Raw genomic sequence first — 7,125 nt, 5'->3', positions numbered from 1 at the left:
AAAAAAGAGAAAGAGAGAGAGAGAGAGACAGAGAGACAGAGATAGGCCCATTAGGGAGAAACCTCCCAGGGTAGTGCTCTCCTTATTAGCTGGCTTGGCAAACCTGGCTTTCAGACATCAGCACCTACTTGTTAGAAAGACAAGGAAAACTCCATTCAATAAAGTCTAAGTTTTCTAACCCACTGAACCAGACCCCCATATTCTGATTCTGTCAACCTTAGTCAAACATCTTCAGAGGTAGTTCAAATGCCATGTTAGTAAAGAATTCCCTAAATATTCGTAATGGTAAACACTGACATCAAAGTACTGTGAGGTTGGGAAAGAAAATCCTGGGAGATTATTATGTGGAATTAGAAAGATGTACTCTGTTGAAGTGGTAGTCCATAAGCATGAAAATTGGAACAGAGAGGATTTGGGGAAGTAAACCAAGTTTAAGAAAGGGGCATTTCCATGAGGAAGGTCTACATGTAACTTCCGCCCAACCGAGTAAAGGATGTGGGAGGCCGTGACTGCCAGGTTCCACTGTGAGCCAGGACACATTCATGCAAACACAACTCTGCTTTCCTGTGCACAGATTTGGTAGGAAGAAACCTGTTGAGAGGCAGCCAGGAAAGCTGCAACACTGGGGTGGCTCCTGAGACCCTGAGAATAGGACTTTCTCCATCTGCTCAGGGGGTTGCTGTGATCATTCAGGAGAGGGAGGATGCAAAACCCAGTCACCATGTAATGATCGACACATCTCTCCTAAGATCCCAATAAAGAGCATAAATAACCTTTCACTACAGGAGGGTTGTCATTGGGACAGAAACACAAGCCATAGGTTCGAGGTTGTCCCTGTCCACTGTGTCCTGGACCCTCACATAGTCCACAGGGAAGCCCTAAAGACCAACTCCACATGTTCCCTCATAGTCTGGGCAGGATGAGCTTACACTCGCCTGCCACAGAGGGAAGGATACATGGGAAGTCAGGGATCCCCAGCCTGTGCATGGCTAGGGATGGAGACTTGGGAGGTACCCAAATGCTGACACTGAAGCTGCTGCTGTCTGGGAGAGACAAAGTAGAAAACTCTTCCCATTGCATGGGAATGAAGGGCTGCCTGCCTGGCTGGCATCCCACACACCAAAGCTCTCAGTGGAAACCTAATGCCATGATGCAACAGAGTTAGTATTGCTATGCTCCCCAGACAAGGAGGCAAGTTGAAGTGGCACCTGGAGAAGATACTTTCCTGCACCTGTTGGAAGTACAGAATGTGGTGGAGGTTGAGACAGATTGCTTATGCCCTGGGGCTGGAAGGAGACAGTCTTACAACATGTAGATCTGTTAGGATGAGACACTGCATGGGGACCATGGCAGGTTCCATGATGGGTGAGGGTGACTGAGTCAGGGGACAAAAGTGCCAGGCACACAGAGATTAAGTGAGAAGTGAAGTTTTATTAGAAACTGGAGGGAGGGGGAAGGAGAGAGAAAAGAGGTAAAGAGATACAGAGATAGAGAGAGGACAGAAGGTAAGAAGGAGATAGGAAACGCCCTGTCTGCCCCAGGGGAACAGTGAGAAGAGAGAGCAGGAAGAGAGCTGGAAAAGCAGAAAGAGAAGAGAGCAGAGGGACAGGAGCTAGAAAGAGAGCTTAAGTGGGCAGAGGTCTTTCTTTTAAAGGGATTGCCCCACCTGTGTGCAGACTGGTACTCATGGAACCCTGGGCTGACCAGAGGACTGCCTGAGTGCATTGTGCCAGGTGACAGGAGCAGGGAGCATAATGCACCAATCCTTTACTTATTTAAACAGTGAGGAGTTGTGCATGGCAGTCAGGGGATAAGGACTTTGCGTTATCATGAGGCATTCCTGCTGACCTGGGTCCGGGGCCCTGACCATCCCTGGGGGACCCGAGAAAGCTAAGTGCTGCCAAGTCCTGGGGTTGCTGGTTGTTTAATCGCAGTCCAGGGTGTCTGGAACTCTCTGGTTCCATTTCCACCTGGAAAGATATTGGAAGAACAGAGGACAAGGTTAAGATGAGGAATAAAACAAAACAAAACAAAAAACATTTCTTAGGTCCTGGTGCTTAAGAGAAGGAGGGAGGGGCTCATGAGGGATCCCAAAGGCAGGCCTCTGGGAAGCTTCAGGTCCTCCTGTGTTCTCTAGTACTTCACACAGTCCTCTCTGTCTTCCTGGATAGGAAGGAGCCACTCCTTCCTACAGGGTATCTGACCCCGAGTGAAAGATGTCAAGATGGGGTTTGCCACTGTCAATACCCTTGAAATCTGACAATGGCATTGTGGGATGCCATAGCCTGACCCGTCTTCTCACCACAATGGCTGAGGATCCAGCCACTCTGGATCCTGCTGAGCTTCATCTTTTGAACACCATCTTAGTAGACAACCCCCACATCTCTTTTCTTTCCCGCCCTCCATGTTACCCTGCCACACCCCTTGCCAAGGCCAGTATGCTCATCCATTCCTGCCTGGAGTCACTTGAAACCTTTACCTACTGAAATCCACTACTTGCTGTTTCCTCTGTCTCTGCAAGGCTTGTAGCTGGAAGTTCATCTCTCAACAGTGCTGGCTCCTGGCATGCAGGCTATGAGTCTGAGTCTGCCCTCACCAGTTTGAACAATCTGGCACTCTACCACCAGACTCTACTTCTCAGAAATCAGAGCTTAGAGTGCTCACTGAAGCCCTCACTTTAGCATGAGATAGAACTCTCAATATACACATAGATTGAAAGAAAGCTTTACACTGGAGAGGCCAGGGGTCTACCTACCTATGATCTTTCTATAATCTCTGTTTTATCCATCCATGGATCTTTTTTCTACCTTCCTATCTCTGATCTCACTCTCCGCTGTCTCTCTTTCCTTGAATCTGTCTGCCTGTCTGTCTGTCTGTCTACTCTGAAACGAGGGCTCACTGTGTAGCCCAGGCTAGTCTCATATTTACAGCAATCTTTCTGTTTCATCTTCCTGAGTTTGTTTCACCAGCCCCAATGCTTATGGGGGTGGCCATGTGAGGAACTTTCCTCCCTGAGTAGCCTTAGGAGCGGAGGCTTGAGACGAAGGGGGTAGGACAGAACTTTATCCCTTGGCACCAATGGCCTGTGGCACAGGAATAACCCATCCTGGCTGTGCTCCTGGGACAGTATGTCTGTCAGTAGTGTAAGGGAAGGTTCAGTGTGGGACAAGGTTTCTGGATGAACTGAAGCACCCCGTCAATGGAGTAGACAGCTGTACTTAGACACAACTTGGCAGTCGTCCATGTTCTCTGGTCAGCTTATCGAAAGTTGTAAAGATGACCTCAAAAAGTGTGCGCTGAGACAAAATATCCAGCACTGCCCTGGCAGAGGTACAGACAGTGTGTAAGGTTATGGGACTTCAGAGAGCCCAGGCAGGTGGCCTGTGACCATGGCCAGCAGCTGAGCCACTGCCATATGGGAGCACACGACAGATGCTTTGTGCAAAAAGGGTGGCTGTCCTCTGGCAATCTTCTTCAATTTGCAGACCTGAGGCTCAACCACACAGGACAGGTTCCCAAGCAAGAACCAGTCTTCGGTCCTTACTCTGTCCATGAGGACAGGGTATTCTGGAGGGCTGGAGGAAGGCACTCTGTGGGACAGACATGCATGTGTCCTGAGTCTTGTCATGCTGGACCCTTAGCACCAAGAACTCTTCAGGGTCCTGTGCCCGCTGAGGCTCTCCTGAGGCATGGAGGGACTGAGAAGTTTATCACATGACACATCAGCACCTGGCATTTACTTGGCACTGGGTGGTGGCCATCCCTAGCCTGGCAATAATGAGGTGGATACCAAGGGTGAGTGTTCCTGAACCTGGGACTGTAAGTGTTCTTCTAATTGTATCATTCTTCATGTCTCTGGAGGCCAGATGAGGACCCGGGGCTGTGGTTACGAGAGAGCCCCACAGACATACTCGAGTTCTAGGGCTCAGGTCAGCACAAAAAGTGTCCAAAGTGTGAAGCATGAGAAGACACAGAACTCCAGCGTTGGTAGATATCAGAGGTAAGTTACAGAGGGGTATGAGAGGTCAGGGGACATGGACAGAAGCCCATGGACACGGTAACATGGGAAGACAGTGGACATCAGAGGTCACTGGACTTGTAGACAAGACCCATCAGAGGACAGGGTGACATCAGAGGTCAGTGAACATAGGGACCTCAGTGTTCAGAGGACATGTGCGTTTGTAGCCCTGCTCCAAACCCTTCCCTCAAGGTGCCAAGATTGGGCCCTGTCCTGAGTCACCTCAGTCCATACTCTGCCCCTAAAAATCCTGTTCTTGGAGGTTCCACCTCTCAGAGGACATTAGAAGTCCCCACCTCAGGGTTCACTCATGGTTCTTGGATTTCTGTTCCCCTGGGCTGACCCAGGAATGCTTTGCAGATGGGATCAATTGCATACAGTGAGACATTGTGTAGTCAGAGAGAGAGAGAGAGAGAGAGACAGAAAGAGAGAGAGAGAGTGAGAGAGAGAGAGAGTGAGAGGGAGAGGGGGGACAGGCAGGCAGGCAGTTAGGCAGAAAGACAGACAGACAGACAGACAGACAGACACACAGACAGACAGACAGACAGACAGAGTGTGGTTTATGTTTGTTCTTGGATCCCTCAGCTGTGAGTAGTCTTCTCCATCCCATCCATGGAACCCCTTGTGAGAAGAGGCAGCAATGCAGGCAAGAGCCTGAGGGGATGGAGGACACCAGGAGAAAAAGACCCTCCAAATCAAGTGAGCAGAGTTTATATGAACTCACACAGATGAAACAGGAGACACAGGTGTAATCCACTATCCTTTGTGTCACCATCTCCCACAAATTGACACAGAGACTCATAATTAATCATGAAACCCGGGCCTTGGCTAAGCTTTTTCCCAACTAGCTCTTATACCTTAAATTAACCTGGAATTATTATTATATCACATGCCTCAGTTACCTCTCCTCTGAAATATATGTCTGACTTCCTCAGTGTCTTACTGGTTGGTGTCTCCTAAGCACCTGAGTTCCTTACTCTGCCCAGAATTCCTTTATTTTTGACTATTCAGATCTGTATTAAACCAATCACAGTGATACCTCTTCACACATTATAAACATGTATACATTCATATTTTTTATATATTTATATACACATACATATATATATATGTATGTATGTATGTATGTATGTATGTATGTATGCGTATGTGTATATAGAGAGAGTGAGAGTAAAGTTCCTTAGCATTAAACTCAAATTGTTAGGCTTGACAGCAAGTGCCTCTACACCTGAGCCATCTCACCCTCTCCCTTTATCTCTGTTTGCAATGACCTGTTCTGAGTATGTACTGAAGAATATCGATACATGATGTTTAGTATAAACTCAGGCAAGAATTTATTTGAGTGTGTTTGTTTTCCATATTAATTCACAGGTTGTTTTATTAGTGGCCAAAGCGAGCCTAGTCATGCTAATTCCTGAGTCCCTTTGGCCTGGACCTAACGCATGGTCTCGATAATTCCCCATACTCTATATATATACGTTCAGCCTGAAAGGTCAGTTCAATCTTACCTGAAATTCTTTTGTTTTTAGAGCTGAGCACTGAGTATGAGATCATTAGTCAGATATTCCTCCCAACAAAGTACTAATTCACCTTCTCTCAGGAGATGTTAAAGTCTTGTAATTCTTCGCCTTGGAGTAGGACTTTGTGATATTTCTCCAGTTCAGATTGAAGGGTCAACTGATGCTATGTAGCTTTGGTCTGTAATACTTTTGTAGAAAACCTTTTATTCTAATGAAACAGCTAGATATTTAAAGACAGACAATATTTAAGAGAAAAGCAGGCTTTATTTTGCCAAAAGATGTTCTAAAGAGTTCAAAGCATACTCCATAGGTGTGGAGTAAGATGATGAAAAGAAGGAAATCTCAGGTTTCTACAGGGACCCTGAAAGAAAAAGATGTTTTGCATTTTCAAAGAAGCACAGGCTGTTTTTTCCACACCATTAAGCTCTGTGCTTTTCTTATAGATGAACATTGAAGAGTTACAGATAAACAATACTTTCCACAGTGATGCAACAGGTATCTATTAAACAACCTTAAAATTGGGTAAAATCCCTTCCAAGTATTCTCCTTTCTTATACACGAATCATCTTTACCCACCTCATTTTGGAATCCAAACAAAATGAGCATGGTCTTTATTACAGGAGAAGGGTAATCAGTAAAGGTGAGAAATCTGAGGCTGCAAATTATAGCAAGAGGGGAATATTGACGTACATCCCAACAGAAGCCACTGCCATTGCACTGCCACACTGTTTTATTGATGTGATCCTGCTAAGTTGTGTGGTCACCGGTGATGTCTGTTGTTGGTAAAGTACGTGCTGCTGCTGCTGCTGCTGCTGCTGCTGCTGCTGCTGCTGGACTGAGTACTCAGTGGGGACGTCCACATGCTGCAAATAGCTTAGCTGGATCCTGGAGGGCAAGTGTGCAGTCCTAGGCCAGTCCTCTCTGTATGTGAATGAGCACAGGTTCTTGTCCCCTTGCAGCTGGTTGTGAAGCTTTGAAGAGGCATCTGCAGGCAGCAAAGTGTCACTCCTCTGTGGTACTTTAGCTCTCCGGAGAGGCCTGTACTTATAGTCTGGGTATTTCTCTCTGTGTAAGGTCTTCAGTCTCTGTGCTTCTTGGAAAAATGGCCTTTTTTCAGCTTCTGTAAGTGATTTCCACTGGTATCCCAGTTGCTTACTGATTTCTGCATTTTCCATGCTTGGATTCTCCAGGGCTAACTTATGCCTCTGAGTCCTAGACCATACCATAAATGCATTCATGGGACGCTTGATGTGGCCCCTCCATCCCCTCTAATTGACTGCCACCAGTCCCAAAGCACCTCTTTTCTCCAGAGGTGAAGACACCCTGTGGCTGTAAAGCTTGACTGTAACATTCAGGATTCTATATGCTGAACATGGTTGATGAATTATGTTGTAACCAAGATTAAGACAGAGAGGTTTGGAGTGTAGGAGGGCTGTAGGGATAGAGACAAACACACACCCACACCCACCCACCCAGCCACCCACATACACACACCAGAGAGAGAGAGAGAGAGACTAGGTACAGGGGAACAGAACAAAACTTGACATGTAAGAGCTAAAGCTTCTCCACAAAATGTGTTTGTTACAA

At 46.7% G+C, this 7,125-nt stretch overlaps 1 pseudogene; it reads right to left on the bottom strand.

Moving 5' to 3' along the window:
• Positions 1-3,349: 3,349 nt before the first annotated feature.
• On the bottom strand, positions 3,350-6,912 carry LOC127217716 (sex-determining region Y protein-like; annotated as a pseudogene).
• Positions 6,913-7,125: the final 213 nt, after the last annotated feature.

This window comes from Phodopus roborovskii, unplaced genomic scaffold, assembly GCF_943737965.1.
Source record: "Phodopus roborovskii unplaced genomic scaffold, PHOROB, whole genome shotgun sequence".
Classification (NCBI taxonomy): domain Eukaryota; kingdom Metazoa; phylum Chordata; class Mammalia; order Rodentia; family Cricetidae; genus Phodopus; species Phodopus roborovskii.
Note: the sequence above shows the minus strand (reverse complement) of the source record. Positions and strands in the feature narration are given on the sequence as shown.